This window comes from Carassius gibelio, chromosome A17 (genome assembly GCF_023724105.1).
Source record: "Carassius gibelio isolate Cgi1373 ecotype wild population from Czech Republic chromosome A17, carGib1.2-hapl.c, whole genome shotgun sequence".
In the NCBI taxonomy this organism is placed as follows: domain Eukaryota; kingdom Metazoa; phylum Chordata; class Actinopteri; order Cypriniformes; family Cyprinidae; genus Carassius; species Carassius gibelio.
Genome location: NC_068387.1, coordinates 17,927,319 through 17,947,150, shown reverse-complemented (window position 1 = coordinate 17,947,150; position 19,832 = coordinate 17,927,319).

Below are 19,832 nucleotides of genomic sequence, written 5' to 3'. Positions count from 1 at the left end.
TATGAGGTGGCATCTCATACACTATTTACACACATAATATTTGATAAATTCAAATATCATATAAGCTTCATTTGATTTATATTTTTTGTTTAAAGCTCAATTTGAATCTAACAAAACATGAAACTACATTTTTTAAGATTTCATCTTAAAGGGCTATGATGGAAGGAAACTCACCAATTCACTATCTCAACAAATTAGAATACTTCATAAGACCAATAAAAAAAAAAAAAAATTTGTGAATTGTTGGCCTCCTGGAAAGTATGTTCATTTACTGTACATGTACTCAATACTTGTTAGGGGCTCCTTTTGGTTTAACTACTGCCTCAATTCAGTGTGGCATGGAGATGATCAGTGTGTGGCACTGCTGAGGTGGTATGGAAGCCCAGTTTTTTTGACAGTGGCCTTCAGCTTATCTGCATTTTTTGGTCTCTTGTTTCCCATTTTCCTCTTGACAATACCCCATAGATTCTCTATGAGGTTCAGGTCAGGTGAGTTTGCTGGCCAGTCAAGCATACCAACACCATGGTCATTTAACCAACTTTTGGTGTGTTTTTGGCAGTGTGGGCAGGTGATTAATCGTGCTGGAAAATTAAATCAGCATCTTCAAAAAGCAAGGAAGTATGAAGTGCTTCAAAATTTCTTGGTAAACAGGTGCAGTGACTTTGGTTAAAAAAAAAAAAAAAACACAATGGACTAACACCAGCAGATGACATTGCACCCCAAATCATCACAGACTTTTGAAACTTAACACTGGACTTCAAGCAACTTATGCTATGAGCTTCTCCACCCTTCCTCCAGACTCTAGGACCTTTGTTTCCAAGTGAAATACAAAACTTGCTCTCATCTGAAAAGAGGACTTTGGACCACTGAGCAACAGTCTAGTTCATCTTCTCGTTAGCCCAGGTAAGACGCCTCTGACGTTGTCTGTGGTTCAGCAAATTTCTTGACACGTCTGTTTATGGTGGCTCTTGATGCCTTGACCCCAGCCTCAGTTCATTTCTTGTGAAGTTCACACAAATTCTTGAATTGATTTTCCTTGACAGTCCTCATAAGGATGCAGTTCTCTCGGTTGGTTGTGCATCTTTTTCTTCCACACTTTTTCCTTCCACTCAACTTTCTGTTAACATGCTTGGATACAGCACTCTGTGAAAAGCCAGCTTCTTTGGCAATGAATGTTTGTGGCTCCTTGTGAAGGGTGCCAATGATTGTCTTATGGACAACTGTCAGATCAGCAGACTTCCCCATGATTGTGGAGCCCAGTGAACCAAACTGAGAGATCATTTTAAAGGGTAAGGAAACCTTTGCAGGTGTTTTGAGTCGATTAGCTGATTGGCATGTCACCATATTCTAATTTGTTGAGGCAGTGAATTGGTGGGTTTTTGTTAAATGTGAGCCAAAATCATCACAATTCAAAGAACCAAAGACTTAAACTACTTCAGTCTGTGTGCATTGAACTTAATAAATGAACTTTTCCATGACATTGACATAAATTCAGAACAATATGGTAAAAATAGAAAGAGCAGTTCCACATTCAGAAATAGATTCTGTTGATGTTTACATTTTTTATTTGTAATACTAATTAAGAAAAATATTTTTTACAGTGCAACCATAAGCAACTTAAAGGACTGTTTGTGTACAATCTATGTGTGTGGTTAAGGCTTTTTTGATTAGTCATCCTGTCAGTATGGATTTGTACACCATGTGATCATTTGGGCATAAACAGGCAGGTTTGCTTAAATTTTCCTGTCATCTTAACACTGGCTAATGTCTTTTGTTCCGTGAGGTCATGAAATCCTGATCTAACTGTGGTCCTGTCACCCTTAGTGAATCTCATGTGCTCTTTATGAGGCCTAGTGCAAGAGCTGACCTCCAGGCTTTGACAGCAGTTGGTGCTATCAAGATTATTGTCATGTTATTCCAGGACACTCCGGATCTTTCTACAAGCCATCCAATGTGAGTCACGTAAGAGTGTCATAAGACTAAGATACAGTGCTGTAGGATGGAAGTAGAAAATGTTGCTCTCTGAGACACAACTGCATGTCTGGGTATGTGAGGTAATGCAGCCCTCAAACGGCCCCTGACCATACATCTACTGATAATTCTTCAGGAGGTGACAAACGCTCCTGGTTTTTTTTCTCCACTGTTATGCCTGTGTCATGTCTTACATCTGAGTGTTTCAGCAGGCCCCTTGGTCTTTTAGTCTCCTTAAAACACTCCTGCTTGAGCATACATGCTTTTTGAGTGTGAGTATATTAGGGTGTGTGTGTGTGTTTTGCAGGTTATCCATGTGACTATATAGGAGACATCTTGCAGAGTCTATTATTCTAGCTTCATTCCCTGATTATTAGCTGTCCCGCTGTATCATCAGAGGCAGATCAGGACATAATGGTTCAGTGATATTTCATGTTATTTTAGGTGTGGTATTTTGTTAACTGTATATGAACTCAAATTATGCTGTTTCAACTTAAGGGAATTTTAATTTAATGTTAATCATACAATATTCAAAGGTGGACCATAATAATCATTATAATTGCTATATGTAATTTATGGTGTTTGCAGAAGAAATGGAGATTGGTCAGTATCAATTTAATTGCATTGAACAAAGTAAAATTAAGATGTGACTAAATGTTTAAGATTTCTGTTTTATCAGACCATTTCAATTAAGTAAATATGTAAGCAAGTAGTAAAACTATTTTTGTGAGCGCTTCAGACTGTTTGTAGTTTATTGCAGCATTAGGCTATATTTTGAGGGGGTTTATTTTTGTCATTTTATTTTTTTACCTAATTTACTTTATTTATTTTATTTAGTTTAGTCTAGAAAAATTAATAAGAAATGTGATTTTTTTTTTTTTTTTTTTTTACAAATTACCTTTTACAAACCTTTTGGTTTGCCAAAAACGTTGAGAGAAGAAGTGAACCTAGGCCTATTCCCCAAATGGTCAGAACGATAAGTTCTCTAATCAAACTGATCCGTTTGCAGCGGTTTTCCAGTAAATAACACACTGAATCAAAGATTCGGTTGGCACGTGTCACGAGGTTTGTGCGAGGATGTGACTGACAAAGTAAGAAGTAAATTGTAAACTATTAAAAATCATTTTAAACAGTGTCATTAATTATAATCCGTTATGATTAATTATGCGTTCATAGATGCATATGGTGTAGACAAGATGCTAGTAGCTAGGCCTATCGCTTTATCATATTTGGGTTTTAGAAATGAATGAGATATAATGACTGTTAAGAGCTCATTGAATGTTTAACATCACGTTTAAGACTCAAATCATATCCGTTTCCACTCCCTGAATATTGCATAGCATAAACTAAATTATGCTTATTCATTTAAAAAAAAATTATAATAATAATAAAAAGAGTAAATTATATTAAGCATGTTTAATCTGTTTTGGTGTGAAAATGTTTTAACATTTTGCAGTCCAATCAAGTAATAAGTAAAGAAACAGATGTAGGCATGAATGCAAGCTCATTTCTCACATGAACGGGCTGTTACATCTGTAACTTCCCTTAAGGTTTGATAGGTCAGCGTTACCTGATTTATACTGCTCTGCTTGTCTTTTAACACCATGCAACTTAGCTGCAACATTACCACCATAATTATTTAATTATGCCGTATGTAAAGATAATCATTTTGCTTACAGTCATCATTATAATCAACAACCATGAGCATAACACCCATTAGGTGTCTGATGCCTTGTTGACTAACCAACATGCTGTAATTCTAATCGACGCACTGACTTGTTGACCCAGCCCGGTAATTGTACTGCTTTTAGTAATGATGAAAAAATCATTATCCAGCTTCAAGCATGCACACTGTCACTGTGGTTTTGCAACTTAGAAATATGAAAGCGTGGTAGTATGGCAGTGAGCATGAAAAGGGGTCCTGAGCACGCCTTCATGTAACTGGTCAGGGATTTGTGTGGGTGACACTCTGTGGCGAGTGGGGCGGGGCCGAGGGACGTGGGAACAAGGAGTGAGGCCGACGGAATGATTGGGAAATCAGCGACACGTAGGAGATGGAAGGATATAAAACTGGAGCGACGACAGTGAAGGACGAGAGAGGACCAGGCCTGGGCTTTATTTTATGTTTGCTTTTTATTTGTGCTGTTTTGTGTTTATTTTGTTATTAAAGCTTTCAGTTGATTGTCCGCCGGTTCCCGCCTCCTTCTTCCCGATGATTTTATTATTACACACTAATATTGTAAATGTATGCATAATATATATATTTTTTTTTTATCAGATTCAGTAATTTTTTTAAGCATGTAACTCAATGAAATATGCAGTATTTCAATAATAAAACAACTAAATGTATTCACATTATATTTTAATAATTGCATTATTAGCAAAAAAATAAAAGTAAATAAATAAATGAAAAACATGAAAACATGTTAACACATTAACTTTGACGTCCTAAATTTTATGATTTAATGTGTAAATCTCCCACATTTCACTTCAAATTGCACATCATATTTTATAAATGTATGCTTTGTATATTATAAGCTTTCATCTTGGCAAAGGTGTTGGGTTGAAAACTTAAGTTTTACTTCAGGATGTGTTCTGTGTCACTTATTGTGATCAGAATGTGTTCTGTTGCAAATGTTGGAAATGTCAACAAGAGCTAAAATTAAAGTTTAAGTTAGTGTCATTCAACTTGTAAACTCAAACTGGAAATATTAGGAAAACGTTGAAGTTATAAGTTGAATAACACTAACTCTGAACATATTAGAAACATTTAGAGGGTTTGTTTAGCTCTTGTTGATATGACATTGCTTCATGTTGAATATTCTATCAATATATGTTGACAATGTGTTCTTGCTTGTGGAATCCTTGATGTTCGTTATTTTTCATTTTATTTTTTTATAAATCACTCCACACCGAGGATTGAGCTTGCAATGCAACCTTTGTGCTTACAGTACAGATCCATCACACCAGATCAACCTCATTTTTTTTCATTTATGTACTTATTACAAGGACAGTTTTTTTAGAGTGACCAGAGGTTGGAAGGATTTGCTGAAGGACATTTGAGAAAGAGCATGTTTTCTGTGTCATCCGTACCTGGGATTGCTCTTGTAACCTTTGGATCGGCAGCCTTGTGTTGAGAGATCCTCAGGAGGTCAATTGTTTTATGTGGAGCAGTGTGTTGAAGACATCGCAGTGAAAGTTATGTAAGATGTGTGTGTTAAAGTATTTTAAGGGTGTGTGTCTAAGGGATAGGGAGAATGAGGAATGGCTATGTAGAATGACCTGCTCTTTTCCATATAATTAATTGTTGAGATCCAGGAAAAAAAATAAAACACTAAAAAAGTATCTCAGCAGCTGAGTACATGTTTGATGTGCTATAAAAATAATAAAATAATTTTCAGTTTTCACAAAGTAAATGCAATTAAAACATTAAGCATGAAATTTAGAAAAAACTAAAATAGTATTTTCTTCTAAAACATTCTCCAATAATCTTTATATACAACTTTAAAAAGGCATTCTTACATTGTATATTCAAAGTAATCTGAATCCATAATAGGCTTGTGTTAGAAATAAACTGAAATTTAAAACCTTATTCAAGTCATTTTTATTTGCATAGTAATTTACACAATGTACATAGTTTCAAAGCAGTTTTGCAGAGAAAAATAAACACACAAACAAAAATTCAGTAAAACCTTAATATATTTGTCTTTATTCCCTAGCATTATTCCTCACTTTTTAAAGCTTGATAGTGTCAATAATTTATTTTCAGTAATTTTGGAATTGGAAAAAAAAGGCATTTTAGGAAATATCTTTTTTTGTGTTCCATGGGGAAAAAAAATCATAGAGATACCCAAAATGAACATGAAAAATGACAAATACTCAAATATTTTTCTCCAGAAATACCTTCTCCATAAAGTTCTATCATTATTTTTGAGTCAGCTTTCTTATTGTTGCCTTAACATACTGTCTTTAGAGTCAACTCACTTTTTTTGGAACAGAGCAAGTGCAAATATTATCTCAGCAAAATTATGATTCATCTGTATCACACATGCACACACACATACATGCACACTGGCTTTGAAATGACTATTTAATGAACTAATTCTGACAAGCCCATAATGAACATTACTATCTGTCAACACACACACAGCTGGTTCTTTTTTTTTTTTTATGGCAGACTCTATTACCCATGAGACCTTGTGCAGATTATTCTCTGCCCCCAGGACTCAGCAGCTGGTGCAGTGGTCACCTGACCTCCTGACCAACTGTGTGTGTTTATATGGAAGAAGAATCTGCGCTCATTTGTCCTTCTTGTTTAAGCTCTCCTTTGTGTGTAGCTCACACTCTTTCACCCGCTCTCTGTTTTCAATAGATGTCTTAACACTGTTGTGGGAGGCTGTTTTAATTAACACTCACAAAGCACTGGTGCGTGTTTGCAAACACACAAATAAGTTCACTTAACTATCCTGTGGTTTCTGAAGAACAGGGCAGTGATAGTGACTGGACTGTGAGCACCTGGTTTGCAGGAACATTTTCCAGTGAATATTAATTCATGAGGCTTGTTGAGGACAGGTGTGCTTTCCTAGTAATCCGATTTTATGAATTTTGTCTGGCAGGTGACTAGCAGTGAGGATTTTGATTTAATTTCAGTGACTTATTTCAGTGAATCTTTTCTGTTCACTAGAAAGATTCATTCAGATTGGATCATTGATGATCTTTCTGCAGGATACATTGTTACACCAATAGCTTGCGATAGGGATGGGCGATATTTATTGTCTATGATAATATCATAATCGTTGTTTCAACAATGTGCAAGCTGACATAATCGTGCATGTCACTAACTTTGCCAAAAAAAATAAAAAATAAAAAATAAACCTGCAGTGTTTCCCATACATTTCTTTATTTATGGCGGCCCACCACAATATGAAAACTGACCGCCACAAATAGATTTTCCAGAAACCTTTGAGCACTGCACGTTTCAAAGTCAAAACGCGATGAGAGTGTTTTCATATAAATGCATATTTGTGTGTATATATATATATATATATATATTTATATATATATATTTGTTTTGAATTTCTACAGATGTAATTAGAGACTTCAAGTGCTTAAATACATATGTGTTCTGCCAAAAATCATTGCATTGCATTTTTTTATATATCCAACTTGGCCAATATGCAGCTACCTAGCATTGCAGCAACCACATTAATGCGCTAAAATTAGCAACACCCTAGCATCTCTCTGCAAGTTTTGCAAAGGCACTCACATTTTCCTGATAAAATTTACAAATCTGTTTCCTCCGTAAAACATATTCATCAACACATTTGAGATTCTATCTGTGAACCACCTTAATCTGCTTTTGTGAGGTGACAAGCTAAAAGCTAGATCAAGATTGTGTTGTTGCCGTGGAGATCTGTGGTACCCGTGTATAACCTCCACGGTCTTTAATCTGTAGCTTTCATAGTTCTAAAAGACAAACCCGCAAAGATCCCAAAGATGTTTAAAGGCTTTATTTTCCTGTTTCTCATTTGAGATACACAGCCCTCAACTCTTTCACTTCATCTCAGCCGTTCATGACATGGAAAAAGAGAGAGAAGACGCTTGAAAGAGAGGGTGACCAGATCAATATGGCAGACAAACCCATCTCTCTTTGAAGAAAGTGTAGAGCTGGAACTGAAGGAAGGTAGGGGTTGTAGTAATGAAAGTGTAGTGTGTTCTGTAGGGAGTGAGAAGAGAGAAAGAGAGGGGACAGATTGGACGGTTGTCCCAGCTGATGACAGATTCCAACAGATTCACTACCCATCTGAGATTCAAATGAGCTCAGTGCTGAGAATGTCAGTCTCCTAGAGCAGAGTGAATTCAGAGTGAATGCCAATCAAATGCGAGGGGAGGGGCTTGAACACAGCAATTAATTCCTGGATCACACTAGAGGTTAGAAATTTGCTAGACATTATTTTCATGCTATGGCCCATAATCCATAAATGTAAAGTTATGCTGTTTATAATATTTTGTCCAAATAAATTTGAGATTTGCTCGAGATTATATTTTGTGTTATTACATCATTCATGATTTATATATTATTCTAACATGCATCCAAGTGAAACAGATTATTTATAAGAAAAAGAAGAATGGGGTATTGGTTCAACTGATTGGTTTGAGGCAGATCTGATCGTAAGGTTGCAGCTGATTGTAAGAAAGAGTGAGGTTTATGAGACTAAATGATTGGAGAAGTTCAGCATATGGCACGTAAAAGATGTCTGTGGTTTTTCCTGAAGATTGAGTTTAGGGGGCAATATAGCAAAAATAAAAATCACATTAACTTTAAAAATCACATTGCAAAAACAGCACGATCGTGCGTGTTTGCACACCGCAACATCAGGAAAGTCAAACCCTTCCTAGCAGAGCATGTAACATAGCTTCTCGTGCAGGCCCTTGTCATTTCTGGATTGGACTATTGCAATGCTCTTTTGGCTGGACATCCAACATGTGCAATCAAATCTCCGCAAATGATTCTGAATGCAGCAGCATGTCTTTATCTCAATGAGTCCAAGAGAGCCCATGTCACCACTTCTCATCTCTCTGCATTGGCTTCCAGTCACAACTCGCATCAAGTCGAAGACATTGGTGCTTGCCTACAGAACTGCCACGGGCTCTGCACCCTACCTCTGCTCTCTCTCATATGTGTCTACATCCGCTCCAGAAGCCTGCAGTCGGTAAACGACTCATGATCCCATCGCAGAGAGGCACAAAATCAATCTCAAGGACATTTTTTTCACTGTATACCTGGTTGGTGAAATGGCCTACCTAACTCAATCCAAACAGCCGAATCCCTCACAATCTGCAAGAAACAACTAAACACTCATCTCTTCCATGAGAAACTAACTGCCTCAAATAATAATTAAAAGAAAATCATGTAACTGCATACCAACGCCCTGCAACAGGAGATTTCATGAGCTGTAGAAATATCTCATAAATTGTATTTTTTTTTTTTTTTTTTTTTGGAATAATAAGGATATGAACTGGGCACCACCCATTGCATCATGTTGATGGTAAATGAGATCACACCAGCTCACTGAAATGAGATAATTACATACAGTACTGCCTGTTTAGTACTGCCTGTTTGAATCAGCTTGGTATTTGTATCTGGTTTAAAAAAATAAAAATAAAAAATAAAAAAGTTAGTGAGCTGTGCTTTCTAATGCACTGAATCCAGTTTGTAAATTTGGACCTCGCAGTCTGAATATCAAGAACTTTGAAAAGTCAGGTTTTGTAAACGCTACCAGACGTTGGGGAAATGAAAAACATTCTCGAAAGATCTTTATACCAGGCCAACATTTGTAAAATAATGAGTTTGGGAACCACTGAGCACTTTCAAATTACTTTTAACCTTTAGCCATGTTTCTAAAATCAGTTCTTACAGCACATTGTGGCAAAGATTTCTTTACTGTGCACAGCGAGACTATGACTGTGATTTGTTCAGATAACAGATGCCAAAAGGCGATAATAAGCATCCAAGGCCTGTTATTATCCAGAATGCCAGAGCACAGGGCTTAGGAGAAACATGATGTCTGCCTTAATGGATGTCAATGTTTCCAGAGAAACTCACATACACAGACAAGATGTTAAAGTTACACGATTTCTCTGAAGTTATTCTGTGTGCTGCCTCTACTTCAAATTTGGAGGTCAAATATAAGGAGCGTCAACAAATAACAGCCTCTAATTCCAGATGCACATTATTTTTGATTATCTAAAAACCCAAAACACATTGCCAGTGTAAATTTGGACTTCCTCCAGTTACATAATGACATTTAAAAACAAAATGGTTTGTGTCTTTTCGGTAAAGTGTTAAAACGCCTATGGGCCATCTGGAGGAGAAGAATACTGTAAGAAGTGTAATGAAGTAAGCTGTCTCTGAAGTATGCCATTTATTTTCCATTTTCACAGCTGAGGAGTATGGTAACATTTTTCACTAGACCAGAATAAAAGACATCATTGGATTTGCTCTTGCGCTTTCTGGAATATTACTCGGTCTAGATGGAATGAGCACTGGAAAAAAATGTCATGGTCAGTCCCCAGAGAGATTTTAGGAGTTTAAATTATACCTTCTCAGTGAGGGACTGGTCAAACCTAATAGTGAAAAGGATGGGTAATTTTATTTTCATTTGTTAATATTAATACGTTGCTTAATATATTTTTGTTAATATTATACAAATTGGTTAATATTATATTATTACTTTATTATTTTTGTTGTTGTTGTTTTACTGTAAATTTAATTGCTTGACGAAAGTGAATAGTGTCCACATTACAAACATATGTCCATGTGCTTTTGTAGTGACATTAGTTACACATTTTCTGACATAAGGCTAGTTCTTGACATTTGCATGGTGGCATTTCTACTGTGACGGATTATATAAATTGAACTAATTCACTATAATTTGTTTACAGTTTCTCACCCAAATTTAACTTGTATCTTTTGGATGTCATATGGTTCAATTGCACCTTATGTGTCTCACGTTTTCTCTTTTTACTCACCATTCAAAACTGTGTGTTCTCTCTGTCTTTAACAGGATTTTAATTTTCAGTTCCTGCTGAGTTCACATCAGTCGGCATATACTGTAACTATGCCCTCTTGCTTCAGTGGTTATTTCAGTGTTTGTTAATGGAGCCTTTGTAAGTGGGAGCCTGAGTAAACATTCTGGTGCAGTGAGTTAGAAATGAAAATATTGTTTTAGTTTTTAATATGCTTTTGTCTCGCTGATTTAATCACTGCCATCTATGTTCGCTTGGAAGTACAATTCCCCAAATGCAATTACATTTGTTTAAAATAACCACTGGTGTATTCGCTCTATCTAATATGTATTCCATCAGATCAGTTTAGTAAATTATGTGTTCGCTCATTGGTTTGCACATGCAAGTGAGGGAGAGAGAGATGAAGGAATATGGGAAAAAGGAGAGTTAGACAGTGAGGAAGAGAATATAAGTGCGAGCTGATGACTGGATAAACACACATGGGAAAAAAAGTGTTGTGATCAGAATATCAGAAAGATTTGTGAGACAATTGAAGTCATGTTTTTCTCATTGCAAGAATAAAGCAGTTTTAATCTGCAGCTGACAGATCTGGAGACAGAACCAGGAGGAAAGGACACATGCACACTTAGCAGTGTCTCGCAGAATGGACCTGCCCACTGCAAAGAGAAGCACTGCAGAAATAAGTATTTATTAAATTATTATTTATACCAGTATTTTTTTTTCTTTTTTCTATAGAAATATCTAAAAGAGAAATTTCCTTGGGGAGTTTGATATAATTTATACTTGTTTCAAGTATACTTCAAAATTATTTATACTTCAAAAATCTGTATTTAGTTAAATTAATATTTTGTAGTTCTCAAACCATATGACACAAAAGTATATAAAAAGTAAGACATTTTGATATATTTTAAAATGTAAATCGTTCCTGAGAGGCCAAACTGAATTTTCAGCAGACATTTCTCCAGTCTTCAGAATCACACGAAAAGTCTTTACTCTTACTTTTGATCAATTTAATGCATTCCTGCTGAACAAATGTATGAATTTCTTTTAAACACGCACACACACACACACACACACACACATACCCACGCACACACACACACACACACACACACACACACACACATACTGTATATATTACTGTTATCAAAGTGATCTACAGACTTAAATAAGTATTTTAAAATTATATAAACAGTGAAACTAAATAATAGAGAAAATAGAGAATAATAAAAGAATTGATTTAAATGTTATTAAAATTATTAAAAAGTAATGTGCATGAAACGGAATAAAAACCAATTAAGATTTTTGAAGAATATACAGTACTGGCCATTCTTTGTTATTTAATACAACTGAATGTTGAACACAATGAAGAAAATAATTCAGTTTCAACTTGTTTGTTACACAAAGCATCATATGACTTAAATTAGGAATATTTTTATTACTGGGTATACAGCTGTCCCTGTTTTCGCAGTTGTCCTTCTGAAGTAAATTAATCTGGATTAGAAAGATCAGGAATTATAAAATGAACAGATACAGTAGGTAGTTACAGATAGTTAGATAGAAATAAAGATAGAAAATGAGAGTGAGAGAGCTAATGTGAGTCACGGGGAGAGGAAAGGAGAGCTATAGAGGAAGTCGCGGGAGTGAGAGAGTTGAGTGATTGTGATGCCCGTTGCTGGGATACTGAATACTGTGTAGTTGAAGTGCATGTGAAATGATGGAGAGCCGCATTGAGTGATGTGGGCTGACAGCTGTGTGTGTGTTTGTGCATAGCATGTCAGTGTGTGCCTTCATATTTGCGGTCGTCTCTGTTTCTTTCCCTGTTGAAACTGAGTGTGTAGATCTACACTAGTGATAAAGGCCACTGATGAGAACCCCTATGGAATAACAAACATCAGAGAGGTCTGCAGGTGTGATTAGGAAATGCCACCCTGAGCACCTGAATCCAGGATAAACTCTGCTGTTCACCACATTTTAAACAAGAGCTCTGCAACAGTAGCACAGGTTTACAAATAGCTGAGTGTTCAACATCTGATCGACAGCACCTCTGAGGGAGAACTGAGTCCCCGCGAGAACACAGCTCTGGAAGAGTGTGCCTGTACATGAATAGTAAAACATGTTTCTCAACTCTTTTTTGCCTTAGGTCCCCCTACCAGCACATCAGTAAGGCTCAAGTACAAGGGTTATATCATTCATGATTCATCTTTAAAAAAAAAAAAAATGAATAAATAAAAATTAGCATTGAGAATGAAAGTGAAAGTCATGACATTTGCCAAGTATGGTAGCCCATACTCAGAATTGGTGCTCTGCATTTATCTCATCCAAGTGCACACACACACAGCAGTGAGAAGTGAACACAAAAGTAAACACACACCCGGAGCAGAGGGCAGCTATAGATCCAGCACCCAGGGAGCAACTGGGGGTTCAGTGCCTTGCTCAAGGGCACTTCAGCCGTGGGTATTGAGGGTGAAAAAGAGCGCTGTTCATTCACTCCCTCCCACCTACAACTCCTGCCAGCACCTATACTCGAACCAGGGAACTTCTGGTAACTAGTCTGGTTCTCTAACCAGCTATATACTCAAACTGAAGTATACAATCTTTTAGAAAACGATTCAACCCGGCGCTCCGGTGAGATAAGAACTCGTAGTAGGTGCTCTGGGAATGGGGAGGCAAAATAGAATGAAAAAAACACAGGTCCCAGGCACTCAAAAAGAATTCAGGTGGAGAAGGTAAACGTTAAAAAGCCTTTATTGTGGTATTGCCAATATCAAATTAAAATATGTCAAAAAGCCTTTATTGTGGTATGGCCAATATCAAAATTAAAATATTCTAATTTTGATATTGGCCATACCACAATAAAGGCTTTTTAACGTTTACCTTCTCCACCTGAATTCTTTTTGAGTGCCTGGGACCTGTGTTTTTTTATACAATCTTTTATTTTACAACTGCATTTATTGACTTTATATATATATATATATATATATATATATATATATATATATATATATATATATATATATATATATATATATATATATAAAATAAAATGTATAATAATATAATATATAATAAAAATGAGTAGAACAAGGATTCTGACAATATGATGAACATTATAATATGATATGTTTTATATTCTAATATTTTACTTTTATAATATACTTTTTCAAATAAATTATAATTTAATTAGCTAATATTCCATTCATAATATTTAATAATTAATATTCATTATAATATTTGAGTTATATATTTTTATTTCACAGTGTATATTTTACCTGTTGTCTCTTTCCATGAAAATAGATATAGAACATTGCATTAATATTTTAGAAAAAGTTCTTTTTTTTTTTTTTTTTTTTTTTTTTACTCTACCAACAAAATGCAAACTCCTTGGAATCCCTGTTCTAGAATAGAATAGAATAGAATAGAATAGAATAGAATAGAACAGTGGAGTAAAATGGGCTGGATAGACAGGTAGTATACTGTAGATACCATAGAATATATATATATATTTTTTATTAATAAAAGCCCTTATAGGGATGAGTGTTGCAAATTGTCTTTTGTTATAAACACTATTACTGGCATTGAATGGATGTTTCTTGCTGTTTTAACTGTCCACATTCAAATAAATTAAATAGACGGATATATAGTAGTTGTTAGTAGTTGGGGTTTTAACTGTTTAACATACATCATGTATTGTCACATATGGTAAAGTTTGTCATAACACATGTTTCCATGCATGCATTTATAGATGGTGTTGAATTGCAATGATCACTGATACAGTATTAAAAATGTGTCTGTGCTTTCAGGCGGACGGTTGCGTAATTGATACTGTGCATGTGCCTGTGTGCGTATTTGAGTGTGACGGGCATGATGTCTGTATAATGTAGTTTTAATGTCACGGAGTGATCCCGTCAGTCACAGCGCTTTGTCTGGCTGTGATATTGTGAAGTTCTGAGTAAGAACACGGCTCATAAATCCTTTAAATTTAGCAGCACTATTTTCGCTGAGTATACATATGAAAATGCTTCTGTTCACTTTCTCGGTTTAAATTGAGCCAGAGGCCTGCCGAGAGAAGCAGCATGAAGCAACCACAGAAAAAAGGATACAGGAAAGAAGAGTGGGAAGAGCTGAAGGAAGAGTGAAAGAGGAACGGTGTATAGTTTTGAAACAAATCTTATCATCCAGGTACTTCTGAAGTTTTGTTGTTTAGGTCCAGTGAGAATTGCAGGCTCCTCTGTGAATTCACAGAATGCCGTTTACAAAGGATGACAGGCCGTAAGTTCTTCCAGAAAGCACCCATGTCATTTCAAGTCATCTTGTTTTCCCAGCGTTTTATTGTTCTTTGCCGTTGAAAGCACACATGTGAGTTTTTTAATGCCATAATAAACACAGAAAGACTCTCTGCGATTATAGTCTTTTCATCTGTTTTTATGTTTGAACTGTTTTGTAAAAGGCATCTCTTGAAAGAGGTTTCGGACAACCTGCAATCTGTATTTCCCACAAAACAGTTTTATATGATTTTATCTGATGTTTTGGTCTGACATGATTCTTAAGATCTTCAAAAACCAAGAGTGTTATAAATTTGAGAACATATTTTATTGTTTATAATAATTCAAGTCATCTTTCTTATACAGTGTGTATTTTGTAGCATTTTTGCTTTCGACAACTATTTGCAACTAAAGAAGTCTTGTATTATCTTTTAATCACCAGAAAAACTTCCACAATCTTCTTCTAAGCCAGGTTATTTTTTTAACTGATTCTCAGTCAATTTTTTTCACATGAATAAAGACTAGGTTAAATATAGAATATTTTCAAAACTTTGGAAACTTGGTTTTGTTATTTAAATTGTATTTTGTGCATTATAGCCCATTAAAGCTGATGCATGTGTATATGTATTATTATTTTATTTTTTATCTTCGTTCTTATTTTGTGAAAATTTTTTTTTTTTTTGATATTTCTGATCTCAGCATCATCAAATAAAGTCATATTTGCACCTTTTTTTCAAATCAAATGATACGGCACATGTGTAGTTATTATTAAAATGTACATCATTTCACTTATTTATTATTTTATATAATAATTATATAATGATATGTAAATATTACATTATATTAGGCTCCATCAACACTACATAGGACAAACAGATTGGAGAATAGAAGGGTATTATGTATTGTATTGTATTGTTCCGTATCGTATCATACTCTATCTAATCGTATTGTATTAATACAATAGTAATTCACCCATACATGAATAAATTAAATGAAAAAAAAAATATATATATATATATATATATATATATATATATATATATATATATATATATATATATATACGAATGCGATATCTGTCATTTGAGCATACATCTTATTGCAGTACCATAGTTTCCATTGAAGCTGTGATCTTTAATAATGGGAGGTTGAAGTTTGGGTTAGTATTTAAAGTTAGAGAGCCACACAGATGGGAAATCAAAAATTAACTGTATTACAGTGTATGATGTAGCTGTCCATCAGTGTAAACAATGTGCAAAGTAATTAAACCAAAAAGTACACGATTTATAAAGTTATTGGCTTCTAAAGTAAGGAGTCGACTCTGAATCGCTGAAACGAGTCATTATAGATTTAAAATCTTTTGCCCATCTCTATGTACATCACTAGGAAGACTTTGCATAATAATCTCCGCCTACCGTCTTGGGAGAAACGGAACTCTCACCTGCCCCACCCCCACACACAGACGCTCTGGTTGGTGTGATAGCATCATGTCGAGGAGACAGTGTGTTTTCAATTGTCAAGTTTGTTTTAGTTTCACTGCCAAAGAATGAAGATCAGAAGAACCAATGGCTGTCAAAAATAGATATTCTGTGATAAAGTAATCCATATGAAAACAACGCGATGTCTGTTTTTCATGTCTCCCTTTTAATGTGACCACGCCCCCGCGCTGAACGTGCTATTCATATTCAAACTGAAGCGCGCGGCTTGAATGCACCCACACAGAAGAAAAAGCACCGAGACTGTTCAAGTTTTTTATTTTACTGTTTGCTTCGAGGTGAGAGGAATACGACATAATTCCAGTGGTGGACAGTAACGGAGTAGCTTTACTTCGTTACTGTACTTAAGTACATTTTTCAAGTATCTGTACTTTACTTGAGTAATTTTATTTTGAGTAACTTTTACTTTTACTTCACTACATTCCGAAGCATAAAATTGTACTTTTTACTTCACTACATTTCATAAAACATATCGTTACTCCCTATAATATATCACGTGCTCCGAGACGCAGAAGCGGTGTCTGATTCATCATGAACGAACGGAGTCTTTTCAAAATAAACCTTTAAATCGGATCGCGAATCACACCAAATGATTCGTTTAGGAATTAGAATGATCCGATTGCAGCTTTTCTGGAGTCGACCACTCACTGATTCAAATGAACCGTTTAGTGCGAGTCTACAGAAGTAAGAACCGGCAGATCTTGTGAGCGCGCGCGCGTCTGATGTTGCTAAAAGTAAGTTATTAATGTCGAAATATTGGATTAATTATTGTAACTGAAAATCATATTTAGGTCAAAATTTTCAGTTGTTTCGGAACTAAATCCGTTGTAAAGAGTGATCTATTTAAGCCCACTGAAATGCTCGAGTGCAGACACATAGGTAAAAAAAAAAATACTTTTTAGATTAAATACAATAACTCATGCACGTTCAAATTCCCCGCTGCCATAATGTTAACAGTTTTATTAAAATGTCCTATGTGACGTCTGTTTTTATATTGTTTATCAACAGTAACGTTATACATATGTATATTGTTTGGATTAACTAGACGAGTAGACAGACATGAATGTTTATTCATAACCGTACTGAAAATAAGTAAATATTGTTAGCTGATCCTAACTGTCTAGCTAACAAGCTTGTTGGTGCTAAGTTGAGGTAATTTTTATAAATAATGTCCAAATATTTTTATTCAACCACCTATATATATATATATAGAGAGAGAGAGAGAGAGAGAGAGAGAGAGAGAGAGAGAGAGATTACATCTGGGTAGAAAAGAAAGGATGTGATGTTCAGAACATGGTAACTACAGTAATTATCAAAGAGGAAGGGATGCACCCCGTTTGGCCAGGGGTGTTTTTAAACCATAGACAAGATTTGAGAAGGAAAAAATCATTATGAAAATATAATTATATATGTTCTTCCTAACTTCAGGCCTTATTTTCATGTCATATATAAAGTTACAGTACAGACCAAAGGTTTGGACACACCTTCTCATTCAAAGAGTTTTCTTTATTTTTATGACTAAGAAAATTGTAGATTCACACTGAAGGCATCAAAACTATGAATTAACACATGTGGAATTATATATGGAATTATATTAATAACAAAAAAGCTTGAAACAACTGAAAATATGTCATATTGTAGGTTCTTCAAAGTAGCCACCTTTTGCTTTGATTACTGCTTTGCACACTCTTGGCATTCTCTTGATGAGCTTCAAGAGGTAGTCACCTCAAATAGTCTTCCAACAGTCTTGAAGGAGTTCCCCGAGAGATGCTTAGCACTTGTTGTCCCTTTTGCCTTCTGTCTGTGGTCCAGCTCACCCCTAAACCATCTGGATTGGCTTCAGGTCTGGTGACTGTGGAGGCCAGGTCATCTGGCGCAGCACCCCATCACTCTCCTTCTTGATCAAATAACCCTCGACGCCTTCAGTGTGACTCTACAATTTTCATAGTCATGAAAATAAAGAAACCTCTTTGAATGAGAAGGTGTGTCCAAACTTTTGGTCTGTACTGTAACTTTGATGTTCTGTAAAACAAACTTTAAATTACTTTGTTCTTATTGGTGAAAATCAGATGGTCATCTCTGTTTTCTCTCAGGTACATCACAGTGTAAGCTTCACAGTTAACATCACTCTCATCAGCGTAGTCCATATCAACAACAAAAATATATCTTGGCTCCATATAGTGGTTATTTTGGAAAAAAACCCGGGTATTTTGAGCAGTAGGATTATAAAAAGAATATGTGCTAATATAAAATTAAATTAAGTAGCCTATATAAAATTGCAAACATCTATCTTTCAGTACTTTTTTACTTAAGTACATAAAAAATTGAGTACTTTTGTACTTTCACTTGAGTAAGATTGAAAAAGGAGTACTTTTACTTTTACTGGAGTAATATTTTACTATACGTATCTGTACTTTTACTCAAGTACTTGATTTGTGTACTTCGTCCACCACTGCATAATTCACCCCAAACAGATGCTAACGCATAGTTTACCGTGGAGGTGTGTGCGGAACAACCAACCCAAACTGCTTATGTTAGTTGACCAATCAGAACACAGTATGCTACCGAAAGGTGGGGTTTAAGGAAACTGAATCTTTTGAACAGCTTCGCGCGAATCGTTTGGGGATCTCTGAGAATTGAGGTAATTTTAAAATTATATTTTGACAAAATGACAATGTTTTTTTAACCTTGGATGGATTTAAACCTAATGTACAGGACTTATAAACAGTGATAGGAAGCTTAGAACTTTCATCTTACTGGCTCTTTAAAGGGTAGACTTGGATGATGTGAGTTAAGGTTGCATTTTAACAAGACTGCGTTTAGTATTTAGGCTTTGCAGCGATGACCAACATAGAATGCTGATCCAGTGACATGTCCTGCATGACTAACTTGTGTGCCTGGAGAGGACCCACTTCTGTCTGGTTAACTCTGTCAAAGCTAAATTGGTAGTTAAAGCTTTTCTACAACACAGATAGGAACCAGACTGTGATCACTTGAACCACTGAAAATAATTACATTTTGTGAGCACCAAAGAGAGGGGTAAATAAAAAGGATTAATGTCCTTCTCTTCAGAAGAGAAGGACGGACAAATAAAACTAGTTTGGTCCACTCAGATGGTCTTTGGAGCATTTGGAAAAGAAAAGAGATCATCCAATGCTGGAAACTCTGTCTCTATTCATCCTTGTCTCCTTTCTCCTCTTTGTGTTGAATCACTGGGGCCGAGGCTTGAAATGTCCAAGTTAAAATGATCTATGAGTGCTTTGTTAGAGTAGAGGCCATTGGGACAGACAGTAGAAGACAGTAATCCAGAAAACAAGCTGGAATAATGTACTGTAAATGACAGGAGCTATTCAGTGGCTTGGAAACTCGAATATCTCTGGCTTCATCTCTCTTTCTCTCACTCTTTCAATCCCTGAGGTTACATTTTAGTGAGTGATATGGGTTACTCACAGTGTCATGATAACAGTAACTGGGGAGAAGAGTGGGAGGAGTCAGCTTTCTCTGATAAACAGGGTCCATGTGTACGGGAACCAGGGGCAACCTTAGTCAAGGTCACAAATTGACTAACCAA